Below are 13671 nucleotides of genomic sequence, written 5' to 3'. Positions count from 1 at the left end.
GATGTGTTTAAACTTTAAACAATTTTTATATATCATGTTTTACATATATACTTACAAGTCGCAATTCGTCTTCTAAAATATTAAAAATACTCGTTACCCAGGTCTAGGCCCCCTTACAAATTATCATGCCGTTGAGTTGACTATATGATATGGCATATGGCATGAATGCTCAAATTACACTATTTATGTAAATTTTCAAATTTTTTCCTTGGTTTTCAGATGGTGTGTGGCAATGCAATTGAAAGGTTTTCAAGCCCTCAGCCGTATTCTTCCTATGTTTTTAGAGTGACTATTAAATTTGTAACTGTTATTTTCTCTCCAAAATTTAATGGTATTTGTAATAAGGAGATAATTAGCAATAAAACAGGTTCATAACAAGTATTTCATCTTAGAGGAGATCTTTCACCTGCAATCTATCTCTATTTATGAGTACCCTTGGTTTGTTTAGGGTGTCCAGAGAAAGTTACAATATTCAGAGTAAAAATTTCATTTGTGTGCAAACTGTTATCCATGGTTATATACACTCTTTATTTGTATTGTTTGTGCTTTTTTTTAAGAATGTACTAAACTTTCATGTGATGATTAATTTGGTTGCGAGTTGACGAGGCACGCTCTGTTCGCTGCGCACATGTAGTCCCCGCAGAGCCCGAGATGGGGTTGCAACCGCGCGACATCGCGCGGCGATGTACGCCCCCAGGCCGCCTCGTTCGTCATCGGCCGCGCGGGGTCGGCGCCCGACGCGAGCCTGATCACCACCCGCCATGTCCCGGTGGCATCGTCGTGGCCAGCGCCTTGGGTTCAATAACCTCCGGCGGTTCTGCGGCCCAAGAGTTTCACGTGTGGCCATCTCTGTATAGTGTGCTTGTATGTTACATACTTCCCTTATTTTGTAAAGAAAAATATCTCTTTTTCAAATACTTTATGTGATATGCTTTTTAATTCTACACCAATTGCTTCTATGATGGACTCCGAAAACGTGCTCGTATTTATTTATTTACTTACTATCGTCTTTATTGGTGGCGAAGTTAAGGCAATGCGCCTTTTCTTACACTTGACCACATTTTCTTCTATTACATAATACTTTGGAATGCACGCAAAATATATATATAATATATGATAAAATTGGTACTAATATATAAAGCAGAATAAATTAAGCTTTAACTAAATGTTCAAAGATAAAAGGTAACCATTAAAAAACTTAACCAAGAAGTTTATTTACTGAAACATAAATTTAAGCATAGGCATACACTTCCTAGAAATTAATTAACACTTAGAAAATTCGGCATTGTCAAAACAAGATAATAATAAGTAATATTACATTAAAACCAATCACTCACACGTTCACTCACAGATTCAAGCAGTAGGTAAGCAATGAAATGGTCATGGTAAGTAGGGCTTCGAAAGCAGTTTTTTTTCAGCCTGTGTTTGAAATTAGCTAGGTTTTCGATTGCCATGTCGCCTGGTCTAGTTCGTTCTAGAACCTGCAACTCGTGGCTGCAAAAGATCCTAACAAACATCTGGATGAATATAAAAACGTACTCAGGCGTATTGGCTACAGACTTCGGATACCTGTTACAGAATAGTTAGAGACCTGCCAAATTCGCGTTGTTTATTGGCTCAGGTTAGACTCCACATAAAGTGTGCATAACATGCCCATGTAATATGTTAATTGGTTACTGCCACATTTCACTTTCTCTCCTGTTCTTTCCTAGTGTTCATTGGCTTCTGTCACTTTAAGGCCAGCCAAATAACTCATGATTAGGGGCAGGAATTTTTCACGAAACATCTAAACGCTCTTTAGACTTAAATGCGCTAGTGAATGTTTACTTGTAAATGGCGGCCGTTTGCAATAGAAGCATTGTCTTATTTGGCCAGACCAGTCATGGCATGTTTGCTTCCTCACATTGTTGCTGTGCTTCGAGTGCCGACAGTAGACACGAAAATGAAAGAAACTCAACAAGTTACGAAACACAAGGTGCTACACTGCTTAACACACAACTGGTCCCGAAATATTTCGCGAAAATGCATGACCCTACTCATGATTCAATGATACTGGGACATGACCCTACTCATGATTCAATGATACTGGGACATGATCCTACTCACGATTCAATGATAAGGTAATGTGGTCCTACTAATGATTCAATGATAAGGTGGAATGGCCCTACTCATGATCCATTGATAAGGGGTCATGGCCCTACTCACGGAGACATGGCCCTACTCAAAATACAATGATAAAGGGACATAGCCCTACTCAAAATACAATGATAAAGGTACGTAGCCCTACTCATGATCCAATGATAAGGGGACATGGCCCTACTCATGATCCAATGAAAGGGGACCATTGCCCTACTCATGATCCATTGATAGGGTTCATTTAAGTGTAAAAACCTTTGCAATATCGACTGATACAAAATAATAAAGCGATTTCAGCTGGTAATAGTGTATACAATAGACGAACGAGTGCACTTTTCTAACAAGAAACTTTTTTTATAGCTGACTATTCTTCTTCCATCGTGCCTGATAAAAATACTGGTACGTAAATGGTTGGCTAGCCTAGTTCTTTGGAAAAGAAGATTACTTTATTTTAATTACGGGAATAATCATCTGTCAAAGAAGTGTACACTCGCTCATGGGATAGGATAAATACATGGGAATCTTGAGATTCGATACTTTAGTTGAGTCCTCCAGATAAACTGAAGCCTAATGCAGTAGGACGATAGCCCCTCCCGAACCCTCATTTTTGTTATTTTATTTCAGAGGGTATATTTATGATTGCCTAACTACGATATGAGATCAAAAATACGATATAATTTTATTACGAACAAAGTTATAAGGTTGCACTAATCTCCTTCAAAATCCTCTCCTTGGCTAGCGCTGCGCACCTATCCCAGTGTTGATTACATGATTGGAAGGATTTTTTGATGTGGAATTGTTCGGCCAAAAAAGGAGCGAGGTGTGGCACGGTGCGATGTCGTGATGAACGAGGAAGCAATTGACCCATTTTCTCTGGTCTCCGTTTCGCAAACAAAACTTAATGTTAACGCGTTGTTCAAATTTCATGATTAGAGATACGAAAATTTTGCGCATTCATTTAGTCGGTAGTTAGAATGCGAACCTTCATACTCTCATACAGTGTTCATGATTGGACAGCAGTTATTTGGAAACGACCCTCTACGACCGTGAGCTAATGATGCCCAGCTAGGATAGAAGTAAGCGAATCAGGTAGTGCCAATTAGCAAGGGGAAAAAAAGTTTTCGCTAAGAAATCAACCAATGGGAAAGAAAACAACCATGGGTTGAACACACCTATGTCTTTGAATCCTATCCTGAGGCCAGATGAATGTTTGGGTCGCTATCCATGATGCGATACAGACACGGTAAACAATAACTCACTCTTTCGACTCTGGAAGCCGACTGATAATTCACAACTTGTTCAATTTTGACAATGACTATCTCAAATTATCAGACTTTTGGGCTTATTACTTCAAATAGATGTAACATCAGCAGTTGCTGCTATACGAATTCATTCACAATATTTTTTTTCATCACACCTCGTACGATACATCACGAGCTAAACTTTTATTTCATGAAAAGTTTTATTAAAAAATTTAGGCCAATCTCTAACTTATTTAATGTTTTTTTTCCCCTTCTTGGTACGACAGCCCCTCCAGAAAAGTTTTTCTGCAGCCGCCCTTGGTCACAATGTCAAATTTACGCTTCAAGTTGTATTTAAAAACAACGTTTTGAGGATAATATTGGCTGGAATGTGGTTTGGAATTCATCCATCAAATATTGTTGGACATAGAACATCAAACATGTTTTTAATCCTATCATACTATCAAATTTACTATAGAACTGAGCTAGAGCAAACTTTTCAATTTTAAAACCTCGTTTTAAATTTTAAATAAAAATAACAATGCTGCATAAAGATTTTTAATATTTTACGATTTTTGTGAATTTCTTAACTTTTAAAACACATGTAAATTAAATTTACACTAATGCTCGTTACGTAATAAAAGTTGTGCAGGTTATTTTCTTTTAAACCATTATTTTACATGCGTCATTCTTATTAAAATTATTTCATTTATTTTATGTTTACATCCAAATTTTAAAAATTCTTTGGGACGTAAACGCATGCCATTTACGTTTTCGCTGCGCTCTATTCTGATTGGTTGATGCAATCAAACATCCAAATTATTTTGGAAGCAGTCATATCTACAATTTTTTTTTCTCGTGTGAACGAAAGTCAAACATGGCCGCGCTAGTGGGGTTTCCCGTGCCGTCGTCGTGACGTTACTCCCCCGACGCGACTGGGAGGCGCTACAACGCTGGGAGCAGCGGACCGTGCTGGCTGGGGCGGGCCGCGCCCGTCTCACCCTGCTGCGGTGTGTATTAGCGCTGCGCCCTGTTGCCAGATGCACGCCGTGCGCCGCAGGGGTTCCACACGCAACTTTGTAGTGAAATGAACACTTGTTTAATGAAATGGAGAAAATGGTATTTTGTAAGGTAAATTTTGGAATGTAAATTGTGGAAATACATTTTTCTGGTGTATTTCATCAAGAGCATAATCTGTTAATTATTTCCATTTGCTTTAATTTATAAGGAGATGTAATTGAAAGACTCCGTCTTGTTTTTAACCGGTTTTTGTTATTATTTAGTTTATATCATTTAAGTATAGGTAGTCTGGCAATTTTCAGCATGATAAAAAAATACATTAAAACTTATTACGACTAGCGATTGTATACAAGCAAAACTTTTAATGTTAACAAGCCGAGTAGTACGAATCCGGCAACAGTGGTCACCATTTACCCACACGACGGAATGTCGCCCATAATCTTCAGGGTTGAGGCTAAATAAGGTTAGGTTATGAGGAAGGAGGAGGGGGTTATTATTCAAGGACACTGGGCAGCTAAAAACTTTGGTTAAAATACTAAACATGATGTTTGAAAAACTTGGAAGCTTAAAGTTATTTAAAAAATAAATTCCTGGCAGTTTATTTAATTTTTCAGCGAGCTGGGGGCATTAACTAGGATATTGACTGCGCAGTTGGCCTGTTCTGCGCAGTGATTGTCAGTTTGGTTTGGTTGGAACGGTCTGTGTCATTTATTTTTTATTATTATTCCGTTCCGTGTGTGCACCGGGCGTGTGGTAAGACCGGGAGCGGGGGCAAGGCCTGGCTGTGTCGCGCCGCGCCTGCACGGAGTGTCCGCGAGACAACGGCGCTGCCAGCGCCTCCTAATGGCGTTCCGCTGTTTGGCCTCCCTCTCGCACAACGCGGCCCGCTGTGATGTATGGCGCGGCGGAGCCCGCCCCTCCCTCCTGCCGGCCAAACCGTCTCTTCTTTCAAGACGGCCTACGAATAAATATGCATTAGCATTCACGCCTTTGAATGGTAAACCTCGCATGGGAAATAACCAGAAGAGGTGAGTGGTAGTGGGTGGGCCAACTGAACACACGTAGGTACGTTAAACCCTCTCCCCTCCTCACCCACCAACTACTTTTTGTTCACGGCAGTACAGTCGTGGACAAAAGTTTCGTCCGCAACGTAACAAAGACTCGCTAGCGGAAATATATTACATTTGTGACTATGTGGCTATGAGTGTGTCTGCGTATGGTTAAGGATTAATAAACGTGCGCTGGTCATGGATTCATGGGAAGTATCTTCACTATTATGATAGGAAACCAACAGAGACAGGTTAGAATGTGTACTCCGAAGGACAATAAGAAGTAATAAAATACTGAGATTCATGTGTTCCAAACCTGTGGAATCTGGACAGAAGGTTAACTACTCGGCCTCGCCATCTTGAAATTTCAAATATTTTGATACCGCTTGCAATTAAGCTTCCCTGCTACAGTTTTTGATTTGAAATGGCATAGGACTTAGATTTGGCTACTTGTTAAAGTCAACACTTGTGAACTGGTGTGATTATCAAGACAGTTGTGGTCGCCCGCGTGAAAATAAAAGTTATTTCCTCGCAGTGCTTAACAGAATAGAGCCTGTTAGTAAATATGCGGTTGCAACAAAGTAAAAAATTCTGGGAGAGATTATTATACCTTGATATGCCAAAAATTTGGATAAATAGTTCAATAGGACACAAATTCATCCAAAATTACACACATGTGGACGCAAATTCATCGAAAAGGTCATAAATGAATCAAAAAGGACGCACAATTCGACAACATTAATCAAAAAGGATGCACATTCATAAAATGACACACATTCGTCAAAAATGGACGCATGTTTGGCCTAAATTCATCAAAAAGGATACTTATTTAACAAAATGCATATACATCTATAAAAAAATTACACAAATTTGGACGCACATTCAACGTATTGGACGCACATTTGGATGTACATTCCTCAAGTGCCTTGCTTGCCTCGTGCCTAACTTGGACGAAGTGACCGGCCTGCATAGAACCTAGATTCCCTTGTGCCTTGCTTGCTTCGTGCACTGGTTACGTCATATCCTGCATGCCTCGTTTCCAAATTACTTCTTGCCCAGCTGCCTCATGTACGTTTTGCCTAGTACTAGTTTTGCCTAGTGCTTGGCTTTGGTCACATCCCTTAATAGCAACATGCCCTACTTGCCTCGTCCCGTTTGTAGCCTGACTACAGTTGTAGCCAACTCCGGTGACTTTTCGATACCGCTGCAGGCAACGATCTGGAATTCATATTAGATTCTGGACTAAAGTCAGATGCATACTGAGAGTTTATATTGAAATACAAAGCATAAATAAGAATTTCAATAAAACAGAGCTAATATTCCATCCGCAATAATATTGTCTAAGTAGTTCCGTTTCTCTCAACGAATTTAGCTACATGCTGACTGAAAGTTTACATATTTCATAACTAAAGAATACTGGTCAATCATAATCGAATGTTGCCCCATCTGGCTACTGTAAGCCTAGCAGTTCGAAGACACTTATATTCTCGTAATTGGTAATTTAGTAAGAGTAAAGGCTGTTGAGTAATTCCGAACAGCAGGCCACTTCGTTAGGAGAAGCTTGGGCTATATACTGCCATTGTATTTTAATTGGACATATTGCATGCCAAGTATTGACAAAGAAGTCTTTGTGGTGGTTTGGAGACGTTTAGTTCATATGCTTGACATTGGACATTAATTGGCTGAAAAGCATACCTAGTATAAAAAAAGAAGGCCCCATACCCCCAATGTCGGTATTGTAGTAGTCTTAAATTTAAACTATGTAACATAGCCTCCACGATAGGGGTAATTACATCGAGTAACAAATTTATTGAGCCGGACAGCTGCCTTGTATGTAGTTCTTGTCCGTAGTGATGGTGATTGAAATGCTCATTAAAACGGAAATAGAAAATGTTTGCTAAAAATTTAATATTTGTGTTGTTGGCTAGATTTCTACCTTAAGACTTCAACTTCTTATTCAGGAATTGAACCGATAACTACCAAGTCCGTGACATTTTTTTTTAATAAATTTAAAAAAATTAACTAAAATGTTGTGAATTTTTTAAAACTATATATAAAATAATAAATTTTCGACATTGATAGGTTCAAAACTGTGGACTGCAAACTATATGGTGTAAGTGCGTTTTTTATTATTTATTTGTAATGAATTTTAAATAATGTTAGTTTTTTTTTTACATATAAGGTAACATTTGGCCAAGGTGTCAAATGTGTTCTGATAGTCAAATATCAGCTGAGGTCAAGGCCGAGCTTCAGAGGCAGGAGTTGAAGCTGCTTCGCGAAAATTTAAATCCTCCGACAGTTTTGGTGAACAAAAATGTAAAATTTTTCTCTCAAACGAGTTTTTCTCCTTCGAAATAGGAAAATTTGTGCCTTTTTGAGGAATTTTTGAGGAGATTTGGAAGGTCAAGATCACCAAAATAACTATTGGTTGTATCCGACTCGCGATTTTAGTTAAGTCTCAATTATATAAAAACTTTTATTAAATAAATTAAAAAAATAAACTGTATATAAATCTTTAATGCTGTAGTCAGTTTACTATAACGGGAACACATGTTGGCTGTGTAATCTAAACATAAGAAATATTTCACGAGTTCGGAAAGAATTTTAACTGGTTGCATACCTATAAATTGGCAAGATGGCTATGCGGTCAAGGGCGCACCTCCGTACTGCATACCTTAAGGTCGAGGACTCGAATCCACCTACTTCTATGGCATTTTTAACTTAGTCAATATTTGAATAAACCTTCATAAGGTCTAACATAAAGCGATTTTTACTATTGCAGTAGTCATTGCCTGACGACGGTAGAGTTACTCGCAGGCGATACACTCATACTTTAGTTCACAAGCAGTGAACCATCTGGCAGGATTGAGGATTTAAAAGAGGAATGTTACCGAAGATGTTGGACGAGCTCCCGATCCTAGGCATCGAGCGATGGACACGTCCAAACACAGCCGAATCCTCATGATTAGCAAGCTGAAGCCATCAGCCCATAGTCCCAAAATCGGCCATTCCTACTACTCGAAAGTTTATTAGTTTTACATTTTTGTCGTGTAAATCTTAAAAACAAGTAAAATATGTGTGGTTTTACACAAATGTTTCTATGTAACCATATTGTTATTCAAGCTTTAATTAATATAAACGAATAAAGAAATTTTATTTTAAATACTAACGTGATAAGATAGATATTCGTATGTATATATGAAATCATACATAGTACAATTGTCAAAGTAATCAATGCCATATTTTTTTCAATACATTGTAGTTGTATACACATACTTATGTCACTGTAAAAGTGCATAATAAATTTACAACTACCCAGTAACTGCAAAAATATATATGCATATTGACATAAATCCATGATATTTACATTAAATTATTAATCATATAGCACTAGTTCAAGATTTTAAGAAAGTGGTATTTCTATTACTTAAAGATTTATTAATGTGCACGATGGAAAACAAAACATTTTAATTGGTAGTAAAAATTTGCATTTTCATCGTTTGTGTATTTATTTAAGTAAAATTAACAGAGAGTAGTGATAAATTAGTGAGGCAGGATGATAAGTGCGGCGCTCCCTGGTGCTTCTAGAGCGGTATCGACTCTAAGCACAAGACTCTTCTCTTCGTGCGTAGGGTAACTATGAGATTTGACTAGTAGGCCTAACCATGATATTATATGGTGGAGAAATTAAGATAGAGGTGTAATGCAAGTCCCTTGAACGCTTTCAAGAATCTGTACAGGGAGTTTCATTCCTAAAAATTATTCTGAAATCATGCATTTTATACATTTTCACTCTCTTAAAAAACAGTTTAAAACATAATACGGAAATAGAACTACTCATCCGCCTTCAACGTATTCTTAAATGCTTTTCGCAAACAGACGCCACTATGATACCTTGAGCAGTTTCGAATTATGTAGTTTCTTCTGTAGCGCTGCCGAATGTGTGCTCAGGTAAGAGGGGGTCTTAAAAATTTAATCTCTCGTTAAATAACATAATTAAAAATCTGTATTTCGGTATTTTATTGCCTTAAATACTAATCGCCCAGTTAAACGGAAATACACTTGAAGGATGAAGTAGGTTTTTTTCGAGGCCCATTCATTATTCCCTCCCAAGGCCTCTTTCCTTATTAATAGCTATTTAAGGTCCATTCGATGTTTATACCTGCACACCTCTTATACTAAATAGGCGTTACGGTGCAAGCAGGGTCAGTTTCCTTATAGGGCAGCAACCAGCTACGTATTATTTGGACGTCCATGTTGTTAGGTATCGAGGTCGTGTTGCAGACGATATGATTGGAAAGGTCGATCTCACAACTACCTAGCACAATCGAAATTCTGCCACACGGGCCTTTGCAGATAGTGGTCATCCTTGATTTAAAGAAAATGTTTTCGTAATTACTTCTTTCACTTCCGGTATTAAAACATTTGCGTACGTTAAGAAGCAGATAATTAATGTTAGTGGATTTTCTGAGACTGTTGATAACCAGGGACGGATCTAGGTTTTCCTTCGACGGGGCAGATATTGTGATTAGCAACATCAGTAAGCGTACCAGTTGTTTTGCATCCGTGTACATTACATGCCAAATTTGAAACAAAATATTTTCATAATCATGTACTCACCAACGTTCAAGTATAAGTTTTATTTCACGCACTGTAAACAAAGAAATAATATCGTGACAATGGTTTACTGGCCACACAAATAATAACAATGATAAATAACAGAAACCCTAATATTTAAAAATTATTTTACAAAGTAGACAATCTAAACTTACTTTTACTGTTATCCTATCTAAATGCTACACATATTCAAGGTAAAGTAAAAAAAAAGTAATGATAAGAATATATACGTATAAACTTTGGTAATAAGGACGTACATACAGTTTTTAGTCACTTAGTATACCTATATTGATTTATTATTATTTTTTGTATTCGTATTTTGTATTTCACAGTTTTACTGCTCCCTCAAACCCGGCGCCCGGGGCAAGCGCCCCCCCCCCCCCCTAATTTTTACTCTCTGTCAACATCATTACTGCCGCAGTAATTCTTAAAAATTAAAATATTATTTAACATTAATTATTTATCGGGAAATAATATTTACTGCATCCAACGACATATAACATCAGTTCAACAATTCGCTATGCTTTACTAAACACTCACGAGTCAGAACTAGACCGACAGACTTCAGCTGCAGGTTCGTCACAAACAACTACGATGAAAATATTGACACGACTTATGCTTCCAAGGCTGTTATACGCTTTTGAAGTTGAAGCTGAACCACTATTTATATTTATAAACAATACACAAAGTATTCAAGATGGAATACTTAGTGTCGGGATAATGTTTAGCTTAAATTATTTCTGTATCCACCGCAAAATATTGCCGCTATCGTAAAACAAAAGTCACAAAAATGGATGAGGAAAAAATATATCACCCCCTAATTATGAAAAAGAAATAATTTCAAAACAGCAACAAGCTTTACTTTAGTTATAGAGACGCGTTGAATTAAAATTGTATCCAGACGCTCAGTGTTCTGTCTTGAATACTTGTCTCTATTATTTACAATAAAGCAGTTTTTCAGATCTAAGTTTAAAGCCGCATGCCAAACTAGGAACGCACTTTAGAACCTAAACCGTACATGTTTTTCCAACTTACTTGTTCACCAGGAACCTACAACCAAAGTTATTTCGGTCGAATCCGGATTCATTTTGTATATCGCACACCTAAATCAATACTATCACAGCTTAACTTTTTTTGTTGAGAAAATGACATGAAAATCGTAACTTGCAGTTGCGAGCCTACCTATATTTTGTAATGGAAAAAAAAACTTTAAAGTTTGTTTAAATGTGTATTATTATATAATTTACTGGTTGCAGGAACCGGCGTTGCCCGGGTTGAACACAGGGTGATATATTGTCCGCGAGTGAAAGCAGAATGAATAACGCTATATGACATTGTGGTTGACATACAGAAATGACACAAAAATTACTGTTTGTACTTATATCCATGACCTATGATTTTCTGTTTACCCATGGCTATCGGCTGAACGGTTTATAAGTAGTTGATGCGCTGCAGCGCCATCTAGCGGCGAGTTACAAAAAAAAATGGATAGCATAAAAATCTTTTCCATCAAAAAACACTTCGATGTGCCAACTTTCACGGCGATCGGTCAAAAGGTGTCGAAGTTTATCGGCATTATACAACTATATTTTTAATCGTATCACACTATCAAAGTTACTATCTCAACTAACAATTTTTTTATTTTTAATCGCATTTTGAAACTAAATAACGCAACACAGTGCTGGGTGGAATTTTTTGAACTTGTTACCTACGCTATTTGTGAGTTTATAAATTATTAAAATATATATAAAATAACTGTAAATAATATTCGGTACAAAATATAATATTCCTTCTTTTTTATACATACAATTATCTCGCATACGACATAAATAACATCATTATTTCAGTTACTTCATTTTGATAACCTCTTAAATCGTCCATTTATTTTTCGCCATTTAAAAGTTGCGTTGTGGTGACGGAATCGGACATCACTTCATTTTTCGATAGGCACGATTTTGATTGGCCGATTGCAACCAACATCCAACATATTTTAGAACCCTTCCTTTATGCAAAATGTTTGGTGGAAACTCGAGCATCCGACTCGTCAAAGAAACATGGCTGCGCTAGTGAGGTTTCTGGTGACGTCATAACCGTCCACCTTTATTCGACGCAACACACTGGACGGTGTTGGAAGCGACAGTCTGACAGTGAGACAGAGCGCAGGGACGGAACTACACGGCACACGCCCGCGGCTCCGAGGGCCACGGCGGAACGCCCGCGCACGGCATGCCGGGAGGAAACCTGTACCGCATCAAGGAAAAACTTGCCGCGGACACAAACAACAGGCTTCAGGCGGGATAGCAACTGCACATACAACACGCACGCTCTGAGAGCCCAACGGACAATTCACGACCACTCACGACCCGCCAAGTTCTTCGTGTCAAGCGTGTTTCGAAACTAATGGTTCAACCCGAAAAATATTTGCGCCAAAGCTGTCTGCATTGAACTGTTATCTCCATTTACGTTTATGATTGGAAGAAAAAAATTGTATTACATAGTTAATTTTAGCACGAATCAAGGACATTCTGTACAGCAGCACGTGTTTCCTCACTAGGTCTGGAACGAGCTTCTTTCACCAATAAAAGTCAATAGTAAAAGACGTTGCAAATATCGATAAAGTGTATTGAAGTGCGGCTTCGGAGCCCCTTTTCAATTTCACTCTTCTTGTTTTTTTCTAGTTGTCTGTGAAAAATATAAACATTCATGGGAAAAGGAAGAATTGAATTGTTATTAGCATGCAATTTAAATACCTACTAGTAGATTAATGCTACCCTGAGGATTCCGACTCTACAAGGTCGACCGAAACAACGATGAAATCGTCGCTTTCGACGGACGCGGCTAGAAACCAGAAGCCAAGCAACTTTGACTTCGTGTGTTGCTTTGCAAGGGACAGTTGCGCAAAGGGTACCGCTGCTACTACTTCTGAGAACTGTCGAATTCGAGACAAGTTGCATGGCGCAGACAATACCAACAGACTAGAACCTACAAGGCACCAAGTGAAACATTCCTCGCCCTACAAACGAGGATTCAAACCCACGACGAGCGGGACACGGGCGTGTTGCCACGTCATCCACGATCTGCTTCCTCCGGAGCTACGAAACTAATCAGCTGGATCTTTTCACCTACATTTATAGCGATTCAGGAACAAATACAGGGCGATTAGACCGACATGTGCACGACAAAATAAATGGAAAACCTCTATGTGACTTGTGGTCTAAAGCTATTCCCAAGACTAGTATGCGTTCTTGAAGTTGGGGCTAAACAACATTTAAATTGTAAATAACAGAATAAAAAAGTATTTAAGACAGAATAAGGAGCGTCTGGATTATGTTTCTTTGAATGAAGTTCTTCTACAACCAACGAGAATTATATAGTTGTCGCAAAATTACTTCATTTAAATAATTAGGGGTATTAACACAACACACAAAAAAAAATTGCTATGGTTGCACACAATTCAGACGATCAGTGTGCCATCTTAAATGCTTTCTCTATCATTTACTTGAAAAAAGTTCTTCAGTTCCTACTTCAAAGTACTAGCCTTTGAAATCACTTTAGACCATAAGTGGTATCCACTGATTTTGTCGTGATGAAGCTACAGCCTAAGTCTC

The 13671-nt window shown here is 38.0% G+C and overlaps 1 protein-coding gene across 8 annotated transcripts in view; it reads right to left on the bottom strand.

Annotated features, from left to right (window-relative positions):
* Positions 1-13671, bottom strand: part of LOC134545533 (protein N-terminal asparagine amidohydrolase) — a 346287-nt gene that overhangs the window by 81412 nt on the left and 251204 nt on the right. For 3 of the 8 annotated variants that reach the window (XM_063388613.1, XM_063388609.1, XM_063388616.1), the window contains one exon: positions 10067-10097. The exons of the other annotated variants lie outside the window; for them this stretch is intronic. The gene's annotated coding sequence lies outside the window, so the exon portion shown is untranslated. The remainder of the gene's footprint in view (positions 1-10066; positions 10098-13671) is intronic. 8 annotated transcript variants of the gene reach the window in all.

Source organism: Bacillus rossius, chromosome 1 (assembly GCF_032445375.1).
Source record: "Bacillus rossius redtenbacheri isolate Brsri chromosome 1, Brsri_v3, whole genome shotgun sequence".
NCBI classification, from domain to species: Eukaryota; Metazoa; Arthropoda; class Insecta; order Phasmatodea; family Bacillidae; genus Bacillus; species Bacillus rossius.
Note: the sequence above shows the minus strand (reverse complement) of the source record. Positions and strands in the feature narration are given on the sequence as shown.